Source organism: Capra hircus, chromosome 23 (assembly GCF_001704415.2).
Source record: "Capra hircus breed San Clemente chromosome 23, ASM170441v1, whole genome shotgun sequence".
Classification (NCBI taxonomy): domain Eukaryota; kingdom Metazoa; phylum Chordata; class Mammalia; order Artiodactyla; family Bovidae; genus Capra; species Capra hircus.
The window spans coordinates 48737270-48761286 of NC_030830.1; positions in this window are offsets into that span (position 1 = coordinate 48737270).

The window sequence follows — 24017 nt, forward strand, 5'->3', positions numbered from 1 at the left end:
ATCTTTTGTCTTCATTTCTGTTTACATCTATTTCCATATTTCTTTCAAATTCAGTACTTTCATCTCAAGAGAGTTTCATAGACTTTGAACCAGTTAGCAGTTGGTCATTCTTGTTGATAGCTTCATAGCTTTCTTCTAACCTCTAGTTTTAATCATATGCTCGTTCATGAGAAAAAAGTGTTTGAGACAATTTAAGAATCCAGATTTACATTCTGACAGTGGATGATCTCCCCATTACCACCATCCTAAATTTAGACCATGTCCTCACACTTAAGTTGTTGACAAAACAAGTTACCAGTCTACCTCCTACCTCCAATCCCCTTTGCTTAATTACCTTACTGACAGAAGCAGTTAAAATAATTTCTATCATATTTTCCTGGGTGATCAATGCAAACAAATAGAGGGAAAAAAAAGAATAGAAATCACTACAGAGCGCTTCAAGAAAATTAGAGATACCAAGGGAATATTTCATGCAAAGATGGGACAATAAAGGACATAGACCTAAAAAAAGCAGAATATATTAGGAAAAGGTGACAAGAATACAGAAGAACTATACAAGAAAGGTCTTAATGACCCAGATAACCACGATGGTGTGATCACTCACCTAGAGCCAGATATCCTGGAATGTGAAGTCAACAGGGCCTTAGGAAGCACCACTAAGAACAAAGCTAGTGGAGGTGATAGAATTCCAGTTGAGTTATTTCAAATCCTAAGATGATGCTGTGAAAGTGCTGCACTCAATATGCCAGCAAATTTGCAAAGCTCAGCAGTGGTCACAGGACTGGAAAAAGGTCAGTTTTCATTCCAATCCCAAAGAAAGAGAATGCCAAAGAAGCTCAAGTCCCTGCTCAATTGCACTCATCTCACAAGCTAGTAAAGTAATGCTCAAAATTATCCAATGCAGGATTCAACAGTACATGAACCATGAACTTCCAGATGTTCAAGCTGTATTTAGAAAAGACAGAGCAACCAGATATCAAATTCCCAGCATCTGCTGGATCATGGAAAAAGCAACAGAGTTCCAGAAAAACACCTATGTCTGCTTTACCGACTACTCCAAAGCAAAGCGTTTGACTGTGTGGATCACAAAAAAACAGCAGAAAATACTTAAAGAGAAGTGAATACCAGGCCACCTGACCTGCCTGCTGAGAAATCTGTATGCAAGTGAAGAAGAAACAGTTAGAACTGGACATGGAACAACAGACTGCTTCCAAATTGGAAAAGGAGTACGTCAAGGCTGTATATTGTCACTCTGCTTTCATGTGAAATGCCAGGCTGGATGAAGCACAAGCTGGAATCAAGATTGCCAGGAGAAATATCAGTAACCTTAGATATGCAGTTGTCACTACCCTTATGGCAGAAAGTAAAGAAAAGCTAAAGAGCTTCTTGATGAAAGTGAAAGAGGAGAATGATGATCTTGGCTTAAAACTCAACACTCAAGAAACTAAGATAATGATCAGCCCCCATCACTTCATGGCAAATAGATGGGGAAACAATGGAAATAGTGACAGACTTTATATCTTGGGACACCAAAATCAGTGCAGATGGTGGCTGCAGCCAAGAAATTAGAAGAAGCTTGTTGCTTGGAAGAAAAGTTATGACCAAACTAGACAGCATATTATAAAGCAGAAACATTACTTAGCTGAAAAAAGCCCATCTAGTCAAAGCTATGGTTTTTCCAGTAGTCATTTAATGATGTGTAAGTTTAACTATAAAGAAATCTGAGCGCCAAAGAATTAATGCTTTGAACTGTGCTGGAGAAGTCTCTTGAGAGTCCCTTGGACTGCAAGGAGATCAAACCAGTCAATCCTAAAGGAAATCAATCCTGAATATTCATTGGAAGGACTGATGCTCAAGCTGAAACTCTAATACTTTGGCCACCTGATGTGAAGAACTGACTTATTGGAAAAAACCCTGATGCTCAGAAATACTGAAGGCAGGAGGAGAATGGCATGAGAGAGGGTGAGATCATTGGATGGCATCACCAACTTGATGGGCATGAATTTGAGTAAACTCTGGGAGTTGGTGATTGACAGGGCAGCCTGGCATGCTGCAGTCCACAGGGTCACAGAGTTGGACATGACTCAGTAACCGACCTGACTGAACTGATCATATTTTCACTCCCAGCTTAAAAACTTAAGTGATCTCCCATTTTTATCAAACTAAATCCCCTAGTTTGACTTTCAAGGCTTAATACTAACTCATCTTTAAATAACATTAATATAATTACTTGTTACAACTCAGTGGAAGAAATCCCAAGTACATTTATCTGATAATGAAACTTGGCTCACCTTCCCCCTTTTAAAAAAATATTTTTTATCCTTCCCCCTTGTCCCTGATGTGGGTTTGGTTCATCGCCCCTTCCAGACGCCTCCAGTAAATTCATCAGAGAAAGGATACTTTGTTGCCACATTTTGCTTATTTGTCCATATCCCCCATTAGAATACATCTGCTTTGGGCAGAAACACCTTCAATTCATATTTTTTTTTAAAAAAATTATTTTAATGGAGGCTAATTACTTTACAATTTTGTATCGGTTTTGACATACATCAACATGAATCCACCACGGGTGTACACGTGTTCCCCATTCTGAACCCCACTCCCCCCTCCTCCCTCCCCCCTCCCTCCCCATACCATCCCTCTGGGTCATCCCAGTGCTCAAATGTCTGTTAAAGTGTTGCTATGTCAGAAATGCTGAAAAATGACTGCTGAATAAATATTTATAGTATTATGCATTGTGTTTCTGGTGCCAAAAATGTACTGATGTCTCACTTCTAGGTAAAATTCTTCCTTTCTCTCCTTCTCTTTATATTTCTTCCCACTTCTAGTGTAACTTCATATGCTCATCAGAAAAAGCAAGAGATGTGACTTGGGGCTCCTAACATGAATCAAAATAATTTGTTTCTAAAGCAATATTGTCTCTCCTTAAAGAGTCTCAAAGGCCAAAGAATTAAATGAGACATATAGGCAGTATATGCAGAATCCTGACATAAGACTTCATCACTCAGTTCAACCCTAGAAACGTGCACCAAACTCCAAGATGTCATTCTTTGGGACAGTTTTATTCTCTGTGTATAGAGCTTTAGCTATTCCCTCTGGGTGATATAATGAAATCTCTTTTCCTGCTCCCCACACATACCACTGTCTCCTGGCAAATTTGTTCTCAAAACCAATGCCTGAGGACACCCTAAGATAGAAAACATACTCAATTTGAATTTATTCTACATTTCCTCATTTTAGAATTTACTGTGACCCACAGGCATATGCAGCACTGTTGCCATAATTCAACACATTGTTTCATGTGATAAATTTCCCCAAAAGCCTTTCTTAAACACGTATTTCTTATTTGGTTCCAGATAATTTCCTCAAAAGGCAATCATGTTTACCATGGAAAAGATTGGACCCTCCATTAGTTGGAGTTGGGGACCTTCACAAGAAAGCAGTCATTTACCTCTGCTTTGGCTCTTCCTTTTACTGCTTTTGAACTGTGTTGTTGGAGAAGACTCCTGAGAGTCCCTTGGGACTGCAAGAATATACAACCGGTCAATCCTAAAGGAAATCAGCCCTGAACATTCATTGGAAGGAATGATGCTGAAGCTGAAACTCCAATACTTCGGCTACCTGACGTAAAGAACTGACTCATTGGAAAAGACCCTGATGCTGGGAAAGATTGAAGGTGGGAGGAGAAGGGGACAACAGAGGATGAGATGGTTGGATGGCACCACTGACTCGATGGACATGAGTCTGAGTGAGCTCAAGGAGATGGTGATGGACAGGGAAGCCTGGTGTGCTGCAAACCATGGGGTCCCAAAGAGTCAGACATGACTGAGTGACTGTACTAAACTTTACTGCTTAAATTTACTTTGGTTTAAGGATGATCCATATTTACCATACAGCATGTACTGTAGAATTTGAAAATAAAGGTGTTTAAAATATGCATATGTGTACATTTCTTCCTGCTAATCTGATTTCTTACCAGCTCAATAGAATGCTTAACAACTAATTTAAGAAGCAAGATTAAGAAGGTAGAAATGGCTGAATTTTTCAGTTGTCATCTCATTTTTATATTACTAAAAAGTTTTGCTATCCCTCTGAATTGATGTAAGTTATTTTTTTTTAAATCCTGCTGAGTGCTTTTTAAATGAGTATTGACCCACAAAGCTGTAGATGAAAATACTACTTGAAATAACCAATGTCAGAACATGTGATCATGACGAATGTACAAATGAGATTCATTGTATCTGAAAGAGGCCTAAGTAGAAGAGAATTCAGGATTAGACTGGTTTTCACTAGGCACCATCCAGTTTCACATTCAGTGACTGAAAAATATTTTTTTCCAAAATTATTTCAACCTGACTTTAATCTTTGCTGTGGGATTTGATTTCAAATACCTTTGGATAACTTTCCAGTAGTTAAAAATTGAATTACTAATAGTCATTTCACTCAGTTCAGGAAGTGAAATGTCTTATCCCATATGTAAAGTTTCTCTTTGGTACTTAATGATAACATGTCTGCCAAACAAACCAGTAAAGATTGAAGGACAGAGTTTCTCTAATCTCTGTTTCCATTATTCCACTAGGTCATATTAAAATGTTAATATTAGAAATCCAAACATCACAGATTTATCCAGGAACTCATACTTCTAAACCTTTAAGTCAGAATAGATATGTTAAGGTTAGAATTTTCAAAAGATTTTGTCTCCTTTGGTGATGGTATGCCACACCATAGATTAAAATGTTTTTCTCCCAGGGATAAGTATTCTGGCAATAAATTATCATCAGTCTTTAAGCAACAGTTATGTTTTCACCCTTACCTTAAAACCACCTATCACTGGTAATTTTAAATGATTCATATTAGAATAACCTTCACATAGACTTACTTCAGTAGCTTGTTTTTACTCTTCAGCATCTTCTCCTTCCCATGGTATATAAGATAATGTTAAAAGACTTTCATTGACTGGAGTTTTACAAAAGGCCACTTACTTTCTAATCTATGCATCTTTGGGATTGTAGACTAAATTTTATTCTTTGCTGTAAAAAGGAACTGCTGTAAGAGTTAGAAACTCTGCACCTGTGTACATATATATTTTGGCAATAAAGCAGCATGAGCTGAGAATCAAAAAAAAAAGAAAAGAAAAAGAAAAATCATACTCTTTAGTGATATGGAACCACTACAAGACTGTATTTGACAAAGCAAGATCTGTAAAAATATATTTCTATTGACTGTGATTAAAAATATCCCCTTCGTGGATAACAGCCTTGTCAGGGCAAATGGATTTGCATAACTCAATGAAGTTATGAGCCATGCAGTGCAGGATCACCCAAGACTGGTGGGTCATAGTGGAGAGTTCTGACAAAACGTAATCCACTAGAAATGCTGTGCTAAGTAGCTTTAGTCATGTCTAACTCTTTGTGACCCAAAGCACTGTTGCCCACCAGGCTCCTCTGTCCAAGGGTTTCTCCAGGAAAGAACTAAAGTGGGTAGCTTTGCCCTCCTCCAGGGGTATCTTCCCATCTCAGTAATCAAATTTGCATGTCTTACATTTTCCACAATGGCAGGCGAATTTTTACCACTAGCATCACCTGGGAAACCTGGTTCACTAGAGGAAGGAATGGGAACCCACTCCAGTATTCTTTCCACAAAGCCCCCATGAACAGTGTAAAAGGCAAAATATATTACACCAGATGATGAGCCCCCCCCCCCACTCCTGGGCCAAAAGGAGTCCTATATGTTACTGGGGAAGAGCAGAGGGCAATTACTAATAGCTCCATAAATAATTAAGAGACTTTGCCAAAGTGGAAGCAATACTCTGTTGTGGATGTATCTGGTGGTGAAAGTCTGATGCTATAAAGAACATCTTTGCCTAGGAACCTGAAATGTTAAGTGCATGAATCAAGGTATATAGGACATGGTCAAGTAGAACGTGACAAGAGTGAACATCAACATCTTAGGAATCAGTGAACTAAAATGGATGGAAATGGGTGAATGTAATTCAAATGACCATTATATCTACTACTGTGGGCAAAAATCCTTTAGAAGTGGAATAGCCCTCATAGTCAACAAAAGAGTCTGAAATGCAGCATTTGTGTATGGTCTCAAAAATGACAGAATGATCTCGGTTCATATACAAGATACATCATTGAACATCCCAGTAAGTCTATGCCCCAACTACCGATGCAGAAGAAGTTGAAGTTGAACGGTTCTAAGAAGATCTACAATACCTTCTTGAACTAACACCAAAAAAAGATCATAGGGATTGGAATGCAAAAGTAGGAAGTCAAGAGACACCTGGAGTAACAGGTAAGTTTGTCCTTGTAGTACAAAATAAAACAGGGCAAAGGATAACAGAGTTTCATCAAGAAACATGCTGGTCATGAAAAACACTGTCTTCCAACAATACAAGAGAGAACTCCATACATGAACATCACCAGATGGACAATACTGAAGTCAGATTGATTGTATTCTTTGCAGCCAAAGATGGAGAAACTCTATACAGTCAGAAAAAAACAAGACCTGGAGCTGACTGTGGCTCAGATCATAAGCTCCTTATTGCAAAATTCAGGCTTAAATTGAAGAAAGTAGTGAAAGCCACTAGACCACTCAGGTATGACCTAAATCAAATCCCTTAGGATTATACAGTGGAGGTGATCAATAGATCAAGGGATTAGATCTAGTAAACAGAGTGTATGAAGAACTGTGGAAAGAGGTTTGTAACATTGTTGGTAACACCACAGGAAGTGGTGACCAAAGCTGTCCCCAAGAAAAAGAAATGCTTCTTGTAAAGGCAAAAGGGTTGTCTAAGGAGGCTTCTCTTGTGGCTCAGCTGGTAAAGAATCTGTCCGCAGTAAGGGAGACCTGGGCTAAATCCTTGGGTTGGGAAAATCCCCTCGAGAAGGGAAAGGCTACCCACTCCAGTATTCTGGCCTAGAGAATTTCATGGACTGTATAGTCTATGGGGTCACAAAGAGTTTGACAACTGAGTGACTTCCACTTCCACAAGGAGGCTTTACAAATAGCTAATTAAAGGAGAGTGGAGTTCCAGAGAATAGCAAAAAGTGATGAGAAGGCCTTTTTAAGTGAACAATACAAAGAAATAGAGGAAAACAATAGAATGGGAAAGACTGGATATCTCTTCAAGGAATTGGAGATACCAAGAGAATATAACATGGAAAGACGGGCACAATAAAGGATAGAAATAGTACGGTCCTCACAGAAGCAGGAGGCATTAAGCAGCGGTATAAGAATATTCAGAAGAACTATACAAAAAAGTTAATAACCTGGATAACCATGATGATGTAGTCATTCACCTAAAGTCGGACATACTGAAATGTGAAGTCAAGTGGACCTTAAGAAGAATTACTATGAACAAAGCTAGTGGAAATAATGGAATTCCAGCTGAGATATTTTAAATCTTAAAATAAGATACTGTTAAAGTGCTGCACTCGCTACTGTCAGCAAGTATGGAAAACTTAGCAGTCGGCACAGGACTGGAAAAGATCAGTTTTCATTCCAATCTCAAAGAAGTGCAATTCCAAAGAATGTTCAAACTGCTGTACAGTTGCACTCATTTCAGTGCTAGCAATGTAATGCTCAAAATCCTTCAAGTTAGCCAGTACATGAACCAAAAACTACCAGATGCACAGAACTGAGTTTAGAAAAGGCAAAGGAAACAGAGATCAAATTGCCAACATTCATTAGATCAAAGGAAAAGCAAGGGAACTCCAGATAAACATCTATTTCTGCTTCATTGACTATGCTAGAATATTTGACTGTTTCAATCACAACATACTGTGGAAAATTCTTGAAGATATGGGAGAACCAGACCACCTTACTTGTCTCCCAGGGAACCTGTATACAGGTCAGGAAACAACAATTAGAACTGAACATGGAACAAGAGTCTGGTTCAGTATTGGGAATGGAGTATGACGAGGCTGTATATTGTCACCATGCTTATTTAATTTCTGTGCCAAGTACCTCATGTGAAATGCCTGGATGGATGAATCACAAGCTGGAATCAAAATTGCCAGGAGAAATACAAACAACCCAGATAAGCAAATGATATCACTCCAATTCAGAAAGTTAAGAATGATTCTTGATGAGGGTGAAAGATAAGAGTGAAAAGGCTGGCTTAAAAATGAACATTTAGAAAACTAAGATCACGGCAAACAGTAACATCACTTCATGGCAAATAGATGGGGAAAAATTGGAAGCAGTGACAAAATTTACTTTCTTGAACTCCAAAATTACTTCAGATGGTGACTGCAGCCATGAAATGAAAAAAAAAAAAAAATTGCTCTTTGGAAGTAAATGTATGACAATCCCAGACAGTGTGTTAAAAAGAAGAAATATCCCTTTACTGGCAAATATCCATATAGTCAAAGCTATGATTTTTCCAGTTGTCATGTATGGATGTGAGAATTAGACCATAAAGAAGGCTGAGTGTCAAACAATTGATGCTTTTCAGTTGTAGTGCTGGAGAAGACTCTTGAGAGTCCTTTGAACTGTGAGGAGTTCAAACTAGCCAAACCTAAAGGAAATCATCCTTGAATATTCACTACAAGGAGTGATGCTGAAACTCAAGCTCCAATATTTTGGCCACCTGATGCAGAGTTGACTCACTGGAAAAGATTCCGATGTTGGGAATAATTTAAGGTAACAGGAGAAGGGGGCAGCAGTAGATGAGATTGTTAGAAAGCATCATCAACTCCATGGACATGAATTTGAGCAAACTACGAGAGATAGTGAAGAACAGGGAAGACTGCTATGCTGCAGTCCATGGGTCACAGAGTCAGACATGGCTTAGTGACTGAATAACAATATCAAAAAATAATATGGAACTTTATATGAAATTTGGTAATTTATTAAATAACTTAGGTAATGCTTTTCAAAGTTAATTTTCACTATTCCTTTTATCTTGCTTTTTATACATATCTTTATTCATAGATTTTTTTGTGCTGTACTTTAAAATTCAGCTTTATAACAACAAAGTTTTACAGCATTGTCATTTATTAGTCAGTCTTAGAACATACAAGCCTCTTTAAAAAAAAAAAAAAAAAAGAAAGAAATTCCCACAGCCAGCTGAATTTTCAGCAACCACCACATGGATCTATCAGCAGCAAGCAATATCAAGGCAACACTCTCCACCAGCAAAAGGATTATGGCTTGCTGAAATCTCAGATGATTGTTAGCATTTTTAAGCAATAAAGAATTTCTTAAAAAAACAAAAAAAAAAAAACCAAAAAACAAATGTAGACCTAATGCCCCAGAATCGAAATGCCCTTATTTTTTTTATCCAGTCTGTCTGTGTCATATTTTACGGGGTGTTTAATCCATTTATATTTGAAGCTATAATTGATATATATGCATCTATTAGTGGGCTCCCCAGAAGGCCTTAGTGGTAAAGAATCCATTTGCCAATGCAGGAGATGCAGGAGAAGTGGATTCAATCCCTGGGTCAGGAAGATCCCCTGAAGAAGAAAATGGCAACCCACTCAAGTATTATTGCCTGGAAAATTTAATGGATAGATGAATCTGGAGGGTTATAGTCCATGGGGTCACAAAGAGTCAGACAGGGCTGAGCACACAGTGCATGTACTTACTGTCATTTTCTTAATTGTTTTTATTTTGTTTTTGTAGATAGAAGCCCCTTCAGTATTTGTTGTAAAGCTGGTTTGGTGGTACTGAATTCTAATTTTTGCTTGTCTGTAAAGCTTTTGATTTCTCTATTTATTTTGAATAAGGTCCTTGCTGAGTAGAGTAATCTTGTAGGTTTTTTCCTTTATTTTTCTTTTCTTTCTCTGAAACCTCTGTAATTCGAATGTTGCTGTTTAATATCGTCCCAGAGCTCTCTGAGAGTATCTTTAATTCTTTACATTCTTCATTCTATATTCTGCTCTTCAGCAGTTATTTACACAATTCTGTCTTCCAGCATACTTATCCATTCTTCTGCCTCAGTTATTCTGCTTTCGACCTTTTATAGAAAAAAATTTAATTTCAGTCATTTTGTTGTTCATCACTGATTTGCTCTTTATTCGCTCTTTATTTCTTCTAGATCCTTGTTAAATGTACTAAATGATTCTTGTATTTCTTCCATTATATTTTTGAGATTTTGGATGATCTTTACTATCATTACTTTAAATTATTTTTCAGAGTAGTTTGCCTGTTTCCTCTTTATTTATTTGGTCTAGTGGGTTTTTAACTTGTTACTTCATCTGCACAATATTTCTCTATCTGTTCATTTTGTTTGTGGTCTCCATTCCTCAGGCTATAGGGTCACAGTTCTTGCTTTTGGTCTTTGCCTCCAGTGGGTAAGGTTGATCCAGTGGCTTCTATTAACTTTGTGTTGGAAGGGACCTGTGCCTGTATTCTGGTGGGAGGAGGTGAGCTTTTTCCCTCTGATGGGAAAGATCATGTGATGTGGTGTGTTTTGGGGTGTCTTGCAGCCTGTCTGTGATAACTTAGTTTATGTTCCTGTCTTGTTTGCTATTTGGGCAAAGCATCCAGCACTGGATGCTGCAGGCACTTGATTGGTACTGGATGTTGAATTTGAGTGGAGACCTCTGGGAGTTCTGACTGATTAATATTCCCAAGGGTCAGGAATTCTCTGATGGTCTAGAGCCCTGGATGCAACAACCCCTGGACTCAACAAGTTGGGCTCAGGCCCAGCTTTTGATCAGGGAAGCAAGGTCCCACAAGCAGTTTATTATGGTAATAAAAGGGGATTAAAACAAACAAGCAAAAGCAAGAAGCAAAATGAAACCCACAAATGATAAAAACAAAATCAGACAAATAGAAACAAAAATAAAGGAATACACACACACACATGAAACCAAAAGCATCCAAAGAAAATAAAGTACAAGAGAGTGACCCAGCTAGCAAATGAAACCAAAAATGCTATCATTAGTTAAAAACAAAACTAAGTAAAACACAAAACAGAAAACAAGAGACTAGAGTGTCAATTGAGGAATAAAGCAATATATATATATATATATATAAAAGAAACAAACAGTGAAAAAAGATAAAAATAGAAAAATAAAGATAGATAGACATGTATAAAAAGATTTATACATAATAAAAGGGAAAACTGCAAGAAGAAAATTAATAAAAGCTAAAAAAGAAAGAGAAAACGCAAAAACAGAAAACCAAACTAGAAGTAGAAATGTATAAAAGAAATAAAATGTGTGATTAATAATAATTTACAAAAGCCTAAATAGAGATAATAATGTAAACAGCAACCAAAACAAAGAAAAAAAAAGATAATAGAAAAAAAAAAAAAACAGAACAAACTGCAAAGCAAATCAAAACATAAAAATTATAAATGTTTTTCTCAGGTCTCAGCTGTCAATGTCCTTTCCCCCACTGTGAGCCACAGCCTACTTCCACCTCCCTAGGAGTCCCTTTAGTACTGAGGAAGGCTGGTCTGTGAACCTGCTGTGAGAACAGCTCAGACTCTATTCTTGTCCTACTTTCGTGTTTACTTGCTTCCAACTTCCACAGCTGCCAGAGTTAGAGTGTTATCTTTTGTGGGAACACTCATTGTCCTTTTATATATTCCATAGGCACAGAGTCTAACTAGTTGATCATGGGGATTTAATCTGCATCTTGTACAACTGGTGGATCCCTTCCTTAGTTGTTCCACCCCTGAAGCTCAATTGTTTTATTCCCACTTCTGGATGTGGGTCATCTATAGGAATTCACACCCAAGGCTGCCCTGGAGGGTTGGGTCTGCCCTAGTGAGGTTCTTTCATGGAAGTGGTGTGGCTGTTTGGATCATGGGGACTTCAGCAGTGCCAGGTACACAGGGAAGTCAGTGGCCATGGGTGCAGGAAATATGGCTCTTTAAGGAGTCTTTTCTACCCTCTGCAGCTGGTACTCAAGGGTTTCATGGCTGGTCTTTCTCTATTGCTTGACACATCAGGCACTAAAAAGTCTACCCTCATTGGGGTATTCCTCCATTGATCAGCTGCCCATAACTGGCATGTGGGGAGGGAGAGGCTATAATGGTGGTTTCATTCCCCATTGTGACTTAGCAGTAGCACTCTGCCTCCATGGCCACCTGGCTTTCCTCAAAATGCATTCCCCACTGCAAATTTCCACCCTACCATCTCCTCGTGCCCTCTGCCCACATCAACAGCAGTCCTCACCCTGAGATTTCTTTCCAATACACATGCTCCAGCTCCCAGTCACCACTGGTGACTCCAGTAAGTGACTAAGTATGTCCACCAGTTGACTCCAGTCCCTGTCTGTCGTAAGTAGGGCCACAGTATGGATCATCTGTGTGGTTCTCACACCATTCAGACTGTCACAAATCAGTTGTGTCACTCTCTGACAGCCTCAAATGCTTCCTTTCTCTCCCATCCAATTGGTCCAGATGTGAGGATCTCTCCTCTGCTTCAGCTTCCAGGTGGTACCTGCACCACCCTCAGGTACAGGTCCAATCCCACTCACTCTGCTCTTCCTTCTCCCTTCTCCCTTCTTCCTATCAAGTTGTGCATGGATCTATATATTCCTTTCCAGTGGTCAGGGAGACTTGCCAGTACTCAGCTGGTGCTCTGTGACAACTTCTGCCTCTGAAGAGGTATTCTTGGTGCATCCATGGAGAGAGATATATTCCACATTCTTCTACTTCTCCACCATCTTGTTGACTTTCCTTATTGTATTTAAAACAAACAAACAAACAAAAAAAAAAAACACCTTTCTTTCTTCTTCCTTTTTTGGCCACACTGTGCAGCATGCAGAAACTTAGTTCACAGGTCAAAGATTGAACCCATACCCCTTGCAGTGGAGGGGCAGAGTCTTAAATATTGGACTGTCAGGGAAGTCCCTGTCTACTGTATTTTCAATTGCAGGTACTGTATTCTACAGTTGTTTCTGGTTCTTTTTTTGTTCTCTAATTTCTTATTAAAATCTCCCTGTATTCATCTACATTTCCCCTAATTCAGTTAGCATTTTTAATACTGTTTTGGGCTTTTTGTTTCATTTGTTGGTTTTTCAAGGTTTTATTTGTTTTTGTTTGCTATTCTTCTTCTTCTTTGTTCTTTTGTTTGAGAAAATCCTTCTGTATTTTTACTTAACTTTATGAAATTAGGTAAAAAAATTACCTCTCCCAGCCATGAAGGCCTGTGCTTTTGTGGGAGCACCCTTATGTCGTCTTTATGTCTCTGTAGCTTTGCTAAGATATGGGTCTGAATTGTATATAGTGTGTGTCTTTTCCTGGGTATGCTGGTAGCCACTGCCTTGGTGGGGGCTTCTCTTGTGGCTCAGCTGGTAAAGAATCTGCCTGTAATGCAGGAGACCTGGGTCTGAATCCCTAGAGAAGGGAAAGGCTATCCACTCCAGTATTCTGGCCTGAAGAATTCCATGGACTGTATAGTCCATGAGGTCGCAAAGAGTCAGGCACAACTGAAGGACTTTCACTCACTCACTGATTGCATTGGTGGAAGGCATGGCTGGACATGGAAAGGTTACAGCCAGAGCAAGGTGCAAGCTAGGTCTTCTGCTCTCAATGGCTATCACTGCTCACACTACTCAATGTGATCTCTGTGTGTTTCTACATTGCTCAAACTGTGTGTGAACCTGGAAATCAGAGTCTGTTGGTAAAATTTCTATTTCCTATCTCTGAAAGCTAGTTAGTTTCACACTAGAAGTGACTTGAAAACTCTTTGGTTGCTTTTCTACCTTTCAGTGCAACACTTTATTTAACCTAACAAGTGATTTTTACGAATGGAATCAGACTGCTGGAACTCCTTGTTAGGAGATCAACTCATAGTCCGTTTTACCTAGCCAAGTTAATTATAGCTAGAGCACTAACTAGTCACAGAAGCTCGGTTCAAAGCACTGTTCACAAAGAAGCACCCAGTGTGTCTTGTTTGAGTCTTTACACTACTCAGAAACGTGCTGAGTGAGAATCTTGAAATCTGAGACTCTTGGCAAAGCTGTATTTAGTGCCTCTGAAAGCTAGTTAGTTGTAGACTGAAAGTACCTTGAAAAAATGCTTTGGTTGTTGTTGTTTAATTCAGTTCCATGACTTCCTTAGTCTAACTCTTGAGTTTTTGAAAGAAACAGTTTTCTTGGAACCTTGTTAGGTGGTCATCTCAAAGTACATTTTCACCAAACCAGGTTAGTTATAGTTAGAGTACTAACTATTCACACAACTCTCTAATCAAAACAGTGTTCACAAAGAAGGATCTAGTGTGTCTTGTTTAAGTCTCTACACTGTTCAGAAACATGCTATGTGTGAATCTTGAAATTGGAAACCCATGGTTAAAGCTGTATTCTCTGCTTCTGAAAGCTAGTTAGTTGTAGACTGATTAGTTGAAGAATACATGTTGTTTTTGTTCTATTCATTTCAACCACTTCCTTAGTCTAACCCTTGACTATTACAAAAGGAATGGGCTTGGAAATAATTGTTAGGATGTCCTCTCAAAGTATATTTTCACCAAGCCAGGTTAGTTATAAGTATACTACTAACTAGCCATATAACTCTGTGGTCAAATCAGTACTCTCACTGAAAGAACCAGAAGTCTTATTTCTGTCTTTGCATTCATTCATTAGGAACATTCTGTGTGTGAACAATGAAATCAGAGGCTCTAGGATAAAGCTGTTTTTGTTTGTTTGTTTGTTTGTTTGTCTGCCTCTTGATAATCATAGAATGAAAGTTAGTTGGAAAAAACTTTGGTTGCTTTTGTTGTATTACATTCAACAATTTTCTTAGGCCAAGCATTGTGTTTTCCTAAAGAAACATGCTGCTTGGAATAATTTGTTAGGAGTCCTCTCTAATTGCATTTTTCCCCTAACCAGGTTAGTTATGAATATAATACTAGCTACTCACAGAACAATGTTCTCAAACCTGTATTCACAAAAGAAGGAATATGTGTTGTGTTTGTCTTTGCATTCATCAGGAACACTCTGTGTGAATGTTATAAAATTTGTTGGTAGATTTCATTGTATTCATTTCAACAAATTCCTTCATCTAGCCCTTGAATTTTATGTAGGAAACAACTGCATGGAACTCTTTGTTAGGAGGACATCTCAGAGTATAATTTCACCTAATCAGTAGTTTTGTTACTTCTAGCATGTACCAGTCCCAAACTCTGCTCAAACCAGTGTTTCCAAGGAAGGATCCATTGTTTCCTTTTTCAGTTCCTATGTTGTTCAGAGTGGATTTTGGAATCAGGGCCTCATCAAAAAGTAGTACCATCTACCTCTGAAAGCTAGTTAGGTACAGACTGACAGGCATTAATACTTTGGTTTCGTTAGTGTTATTAGATCAACAGCTCCCTCAGTCTAACACTTGAGTTGCAGGTCAGAATCAGCCTGCCTAGAACTCCTTGTTAGGAGGTCAGTTTAGAGTGGCCTTTCACCTACCTGGGTTACCTACCTTTAGAGTGACCTTTCACCTACCTGGGTTACTCACTAGTCACAGAACCCTCTTGTCAAACCAGTATTCTCCCTGAAGGAAGCAGTGTGCTTTGTCTGTATATTTCATTCATCAAGAGCATTCTCTGTGTGTGTGAGCCTTGAATGATGTTCCTCTTTGCCTAAAGCTGTATTTTCTGCAAGAGAAAGTCTGTTAGTAATAGACTGAAAGTTTGTTGAAAACCACTTTGATTGCTTTTCTTTTATTCAGTTCCACAACTTCCTTAGGCTAACCCTTGTGTGTTCCAGAAGGAAAGGGCTGATTGGCTTGGAAATAATCATTCAAGGAGGTCATCTCTGACTGCATATTTCCGCTAACCAGGTTAGTTCTTAGTATATATAATACTTAGTATACTTAGTAATATACTTAGTATACTTAGTAATATACTTAGTATACTTAGTATACTTAACATACTTAGTATACTTAGTAATATTTATTATATATAATACTCACAGAACTTTGTGCTCGAACCTATATTCACAATGAAGGAACCAGTGTGCTCTGTTTGTGTCTTTACATTCATCAGAAACATTTTATGTGTCAATGTTGTAAAACTCATTGGTTGCTTTTATTGTATTCAGTTCAACAAATTATTTCATCTATTCTTTGAGTTTTCTGAAAGAAACACGCCACTTGGAATTCCTTGGTAAGAGAACGTCCCAGAGTACACTTTCACATAACCAGATTACTTAAAGATATAGCATCAACTATTCCCAGAATTTTGCTCAAACCAGTGTTCCCAAGGAAAGATCTATCATGTGCTGTGTAAGTTTCTGCACTGTTCAGAGTCATGCTGTGAGTGAATCTTGGAATCCGAGCCTCATTACTAAAGTTGTACCATCTACCTCTGAAAGCTAGTTAGTTGCAGACTGACAGGCAAAAAATACTTTGGTTTCTTTAGATTTATTAAGTTCACTGGTTTTCTTAGTCTGACACTTGAGTTTTTTCTAAGAAACAACCTCCTTTTAACTCCTTGTTAGGAGTTCATCTCAGATTCCACTGCCACCATCCAGGGTAACAGGGATAGTACTATGTAGTCCCAGAATTCTGCTCAAACCAGTGTTCACAAAGAAGGATCCAGTGTGTTCTGTTCAACTCTCCACAACTTTCAGAAATATGCTGTGTGTGACTCTCTGAATCCGAGCACATCACTAAAGCTATACATTCTACCATGGAGAGCTAGGTGGGTATAGAATGCAAGTGAGATGGAAAGAACTTTGGTTTCTTTCTCCTTTTCTTTACTCAACTCAGCAACTACCTTAGTCTAACCTGTGAGTGATTTGTAAGACACGTGTAAGAAAATTAAGTCCGTCACTGTTTACATAGTTTCCCCAAATATTTGTCATAGTTAAGTAGTTGAGTTTTCAATGAATCAGGTGGGCTTCCCTGGTAGCTCAGAGGGTAAAGTGTCTGCTTGCAATGTGGGAGACCTGGGTTCGATCCCTGGGTCAGAAAGATCCCCTGGAGAAGGAGATGGCAACCCACTCCAGTATTCCTGCCTGGAAAATTCCATAGATGGAGGACTGGTAGGCTAAAGTCCGTCAGATCCCAAAGAGTCAAACATAACTAAGCACTTCACTACTTATGAATCAGGCTGCTTGTCACTTCTTGCTGCGTGGTCATCTGACAGTATGCTTGACCTAATCAGGGTTAAAAATAGACTTGGTCATCCACATTCATAAAGCACTCTCCACTGATATATTTGCTCAGCAAACAGTACAGTGTTGTACACTAGGAGTGTCTTCACGCAGCTCTAAATGTGCAGGGAAATGTGTTAACTTGAGGGCGGAAAAAAAGGCATTATGGCAAAATCAGTATACTCCTGTGAAAGCTGGATAGTTGCAGCTTCAAACCAGCCACAAAAACACACTGGGTGATATTTCTTTATGACAACAGCTTTGGTCCATTATTTGAGTTTTCTGAAATGAGCATATTGCTGGCCACTTCTTACTGGGAAGTCATCACCCAGTTCAGTTTCACTGAACTTGGGTAGCAACAGGTATGGGAGTCAACACTCACAGAACACTCCCTGCTGGACTCTCAGAACACTCCCCTCTGAATGCTTTACTCATGGAAGGTTGTCATCTGTCCTTGGGCTTTCTTAGACAGCTTTCTAACTACAGGGACATTTGTTTCTGTTCACATGGGATTTGCAGCCTAATGGCAGAGGCAGCATATTTTGTGTGACTGCAGGATGGTTGCCATTTTAAGTTTGAAAGAAATGCACACGGATTCATTCTCCTCTTATTAGGGCCAAAACATTGAAGAAGTGTATGGATCTTCTCAAAGCCCAGGCACTGACTTATTAATGCTACAAAGTCATCTGACAGTGTAATTTCACCCACTCAGGGTAACAACAGGTAGGGCAGAAGCACTCACAGAAACTCTTCCCTGAACACTTTTCTAAGGGAATGAAAGGTCTGGTGTGATCTTGGAGTGCCTTTGTACATTTCCACAACTGTGCAGAAACATTTTTCTGAACCTAGAACTCGGTGCCTGAAGAGAAAGAAACATTTTTGCCAAGTGAATCTGGAATACTCGCAGTCTCCAACCTGATGGAAAAACACATTGGTACATTTTCCCCTTCTTTATGACAGCCAGTTTCATCAAGTATTTATATCTTCTGAGGGAAACACACAGCTTGCTCTTTCTTGGTGGGAGTTCCTCTGACAGTACAGTTTTACCTTCATCAGGGTAAAAACAGATACAGTAGCCAATATTCACAGATGACTACATTGTGTCTTAGGAATAATTTACTCAGCTTGGAAACTGAGGGAGACATGTTTTCGTGCACCTGGAATTGGAGTATGATGTCAAAAAGCAGTAATTTGTCTTGCATATAACCTGGATAGCTTCAGCATTCGACCTGCCAGAGAAACACATAGGCATATTCTACTCTTCAACACTAGAATAGCTTTGGTGAAGTAGTTGAAGGTTCACGGAATTAGGCGGGCTTCCCTGGTTAACCGTCTGCCTGAAACGTGAGTGGGAGACATGGGCTTGATTCCTGGGTTGGGAAGATCTCTTGGAGAAGGAAATGGCGACCCACTCCAGTACTCTTGTCTAGAAAGCAGTCATTTCCACTGTGAAACCTGTAGAGTTGCAGCACCCAACCTGTCAGAAATACACACAGGCTCATTCTACTCTTAAATCCTAGAACAGCTTTCTTTAAGTAGTTGAGTTTTCAGTGAATCAGGCCTGCTTCCCTGGTGGCTAAGAGGGTAAAGCATCCACCTGCAGCTTAGGAGACTGGGCTTGATCCCTGGTTCAGGAAAATCCCCTGAAAAAGGAAATGGCAACTCTCTCCAGTACTCTTACCTGCAAGCTATAGTCCATGGGATGACAAAGAGTCTCACATGACTGGGCAGCTTCACATCTCATGAATCAGTCTGATTGCTACTTCTTGCTGGAGGTCATCTCACAGTACATTTCAGTTTCACCTAATCAAAGTAAAATAGGCTTGGACATCCACATTCACAGAGCACCCTTCAATGATATCTTTGCTCAGTACACGGTACAGTGTCTATACACTAGGAATGTCTACACAACTCTAAATGTGCAGGAAATTGTGTTATCTTGAAGCTGGAAATCCAGCTGATATGGCAAAATCAGTATATTTCTCCTGTGAAAGCCGGATAGTTGTAGCCTCCAACCAGCCAGGAAAACTCAAAACTCACTGGAGGCATGTCTCTGTTCATTATGACAACAGCTTTGGTCAATTATTTCAGTTTGCTGAGAGGATCATGCTGCTTGCCACTTTTTACTGGGAAATCATCTCCCAGGCCGTTTCATCAAATTAGGGTGACAACAAGTATAGCAGTCAACACTCAGAAAATCCTCCCCACTGAAGTCTCAGAACACTCCCCACTGAACTCTTTACTCTTGGAATGATGCAATCTGTCCTTGGGCTCCTTACACAGCTCTTTAACTACAGGGACATTTGTTCTTGTTAACATGGGATTTGGAGACTCATGCCGGAAGCAGCATTTCTTCGTGTGGTTTCAGGGTGGTTGCAGCCTGAAAGAGTTCATTTTTCTCTTCTTTACAACCACAGCTCTGCTTAAGTATCTGCGTTTGCTGAAAGCACAAGTGCTTGCTTATTCATACTACAAAGTCATCTGACAGTGTCATTTCATCTACTCAGGGTAACAAGAGGTATGGCAGAAGCTCTCACAGAAGATTCTTCTGTGAACTCTCCTCTAAGGAAATGGTGCAGTGTGTTTGAGGAATGTCTTTCCTCAGCTCTGAACCTGTGGGCAAACATTTTCCTGAACCTAAAACTCGGGGCCTGAAGAGAAAGCAACCTTTTCGCCTAACAAAACTTGAATACTTGCAGTCTCAAACCTGTCAAAACACCACACTGGGGCATTTTTTCATTCTTTATGACAGCAAGTTTCAGCAAGTATTTGTGTTTTCTGGGAGAATCATGGTGCTTGCCGTTTCTTGCGGGGAGTCCTCTGACAGTACTGTTTTAAAGCTGATAAGGGTAAAACAGATAAAGAAGTCCATATATATGGATAGTATGCTGTGCCCCAAGAATGAGCTTCCTCAGCTGTGAAACTGGAAGGAGACGTGTGTTTCAGGACCTGGAATTGGCGTATGGCATCAAAAAGCAGTCATTTCCACTGTGAAATCTGTATAGCTGCAGCGTGCCACCTGGTGGAAAAACACACAGTCTCATTCTATCCTTCAATCCTAGAACAGCTTGGTTAAATAGCTGAATTTTCTGTGAATCAGGTGGGCTTCCCTGGTGGCTCAAAGGGTAAAGTGTCTGACCACAATGCAGGAGACAGGGGTTCCATCCCTGGGTCAGGAATATAAGCTGGAGAAGGAAATGGCAGCCCACACCATACTCTTGCCTGGAAGCTGCATTATATGGGATGACTAAGAGTTGCACACGACTCGGCAGCTTCACAGCTCATGAAACAGGCTGCTTGCCACTTCTTTCTGTGATGTCATCTGACAGTATGTTTCACCTAATCAGATGTTATCTTTGCTCAGCACAGGGTACAGTGTCTGTAAACTAGGAGTGTCTTTACACAGCTCTAAATGCATGGAAAGGTGTTATATTGAAGCTGGAAATCCAGGCCATAAGGCAAAAGTAATATATTCTTCCTGTGAAAGCAGGCTAGTTGCAGCCTCCAACAAGCCAGAAAATCACACTGGAGCATGTCTCTGTTCATGATGACAACAGCTTTGGTCAGTTAATTGAGTTTGCTGAGAGGAACATGCTGTTAGCCACTTCTCACTGGAAAGTCATCACCCACACCACTTTCTCCTAATTAGGCTAACAATAAGTATGGCTGTCAACACTCACTGAACCCTCCCCACCGAATTCTCAGAACACTCCTCACTGAACTCTTTACTCTTGGAATGGTGCAATTTGTCCTCGGCTCTACAAAACTCTCTAACTACAAGGACATTGATTCTTGTTAACATGGGATTTGGAGTCTCATGGCAGAAGCAGAATTTCTTCATGTTACTGTAGGGTTGTTGCAGTCTTAAACCTGAAAAAAAAACACACGTGGCTTCATTTTTCTCTTCTTTACAATCGCAGCTCTACTTAAGTATCTGCATTTGTGAAATCACAGGTGCTTGCTTATTTATACTACAAAGTTATCTGACAATGTCATTTTGCCCAGTCAGGGTAACGAGATATATGGCAGAAACACTCACAGAACACTCTGCCCTGAACTCTTTTCTAAGGGAATGGTACAGTGTGTTCTAGTAGTGTCTTGGCACAACCCTGACCCTGTTGGGAAACGTTTTTCTGAAGACAGAACTCGGGATCTGAAGAGAAAGCAGCATTTTCACCTAATGTAACCGGAATCCTTGCAGACTTAAAGATGCCTGAAAAACACTCTCTTTTTATGCCTTTCTTTCATTGAAGGAACATAGCTTTCCCAGCATTCTGTTTCCTGAGAGTAACACAGTGTTTGAAAATGTTTGGTAACAATTTTCCCTGACTATGTCACCATAGGGAAGAGCCCCACACTCACAAGGAAAAACAAACAAACATCCAAACATCTGTTCCATCTAGTTTTCTGTGTAGGAGAGATCCGATGATCCTAGTTCTATCTGAAAAATTCTTGGATATTGCAAGGACTCACACTGTGAACGTGGATACTGAATGTGAACCTGGAGTTCTCACATCTTAGAATCTAGACAGTTGCTGATAGATAGATGCCTGAAGAGCACTGTATTTTCTTGCCTTTCATTCATCAAAGGAATGTACATTTCCCAGCCTTCTGTTTGCTGAGAGTAATCCACTACTTTCAAATTGCTGCTTGGAGATCAACTTTAAGTAACAATTTCCCCTCACAGGTGACACAGAAGGGAAGGATCAGATAATTACATGGAAAAATAAACACACACACAAACAAAAGAAGCCCAAGTTTCATTAATTCTTCTCTGTAGAAAGTGAAAGGTTGTTGTTGAATCATGACGCCGGGATTCTTGGACTCCAGAGGAGAAGAATTCAATCCGGGACCAAAGACAAGGCTTGATCTCTCAGAGCTTTTGTGTAATAAAGTTTTATTAAAGTATAAAGGAGATAGAGAAAGCTTCTGACATAGGCATCAGAATGTGGCAGAAAGAGTGCCCCCCCCCCCCGCTAGTCTTCAGCTGGATGTTATATAGTCACTAGCAGTCTGTTAATGAAAGAAAGGAATGTCTTAAAACTCAGAAAGGCACCAGGCTCCTCACCCATAAGATGCATTTTGTGATAATCTTGGCACCAAATGGCTCATCTTGGGCCATAAAATGATTAACTTTAATCTTGAAGAAGGGCAGATCACCATACAAATAGTTTCATTTACATAGATTAGAGGAACGATATCTGAGTATAACATACTGGTTTGTCAAGTAGGTTTTGAGCCAAAAGGTGGAACTGACTTGAAGACAGAGTTTGGAGTAAATGTATAGTACTTTAGCATAGCTTAAGATAAACATTTCCATAAGAAAAAGGCATTGGTTAACTTCAGGTGAAACCAGGTTTCACTATGGCAACACAGAATTTTAAGAGAAACCTCTTTTAAAATTTGTATAGACAAGGAAAAAATATCCCTAGTTCGTTTCCTCCTGCCACTTAAGAAAGATAAAAATGTCTGACACTTGCAGGCTATTTCCTCCATTTGGAGACCTCTGGCCTTCCTGCTTGTTACCCTCTCAGAAGGATCCAGTGATCCTAGGTCTGTCTGGAAAATTCTTGGATACTTCAGGGGCACATACTGAATGTGAATCTGGATACTAAGCCTTGTTGGCAAAATTAGCATTTTATCTCTTTTGGTCATAGTAGGCTCCAACTTAGCACCTGCTTGAAAATCACTCCAATTGCTGTTTTCCCACTTATGACAGTAATCAGTTCGGTGCAGTCACTCAGTCGTGTCCAACTATTTGAGACCCCAGGAATCAGAGCACGCCAGGCCTCCCTGTCTATCACCAACTCCCAGAGTTCACTCAGACTCAGGTTCATCGAGTCAGTGATGCCATCCAGCCATCTCATCCTCGGTCATCCCCTTCTCCTCCTGCCCCCAATCCCTCCCAACATCAGAGTCTTTTTTAATGAGTCAACTCTTCGCATGAGGTGGCCAAAGTACTGGAGTTTCAGCTTCAGCATCAGTCCTTCCAAAGAAATCCCAGGGCTCATCTCCTTCAGAATGGATTGGTTGGATCTCCTTGCAGCCCAAGGGACTCTCAAGAGTCTTCTCCAACACCACAGTTCAAAAGCATCAATTCGTCGGCGCTAAGTCTTCTTCACAGTCCAACTCTCACATCCATACATGACCACAGGAAAAACCATAGCTTGACTAGACGGACCTTAGTCGGCAAAATAATGTCTCTGCTTTTGAATGTGCTATCTAGGTTGGTCATAACTTTTCTTCCAAGGAGTAAGCGTCTTTTAATTTCATGGCTGCAATCACCATCTGCAGTGATTTTGGAGCCCAAAAAAATAAAGTCTGATATTGTTTCCGCTTTTTGCCCATCTATTTCCCATGAAGTGATAGGACCAGATGCCATGATCTTCGTTTTCTGAATGTTGAGCTTTAAGCCAATTTTTTCACTTTCCTCTTTCACTTTCATCAAGAGGCTTTTTAGTTCCTCTTCACTTTCTACCATAAGGGTGGTGTCATCTGCATATCTGAAGTTATTGATATTTCTCCCAGCAACCTTGATTTCACCTTGTGTTTCTTCCAGTCCAGAGTTTCTCATGATGTATTCTGCATATAAGTTAAATACTCAGGGTGACAATATACAGCCTTGACGTACTCCTTTTCCTATTTGAAACCAGTCTGCTGTTCCATGTCCAGTTCTAACTTGCTTCCTGACCTGCATACAGATTTCTCAAGAGGCAAGTTAGGTGGTCTGGTATTCCCATAGCTTTTATCAAACACCGGACTTTCTAAAGCAAGCAGGCAGCTTGCAACTCCTTGTGGCAAGCTCATTTCCATTGGAATGTCAACTAAACTAGGTAAAAACAGTGTGGCACTCATCTCTGTTGGACCCACTCCTGCAGCCTGTTTCCTCATGGGCAGTCCCTTATGATGTAGTACTGTGTTCCCAAGGCTCAGAAAGTGAAGGGAAATATCCTGGCTGTAAC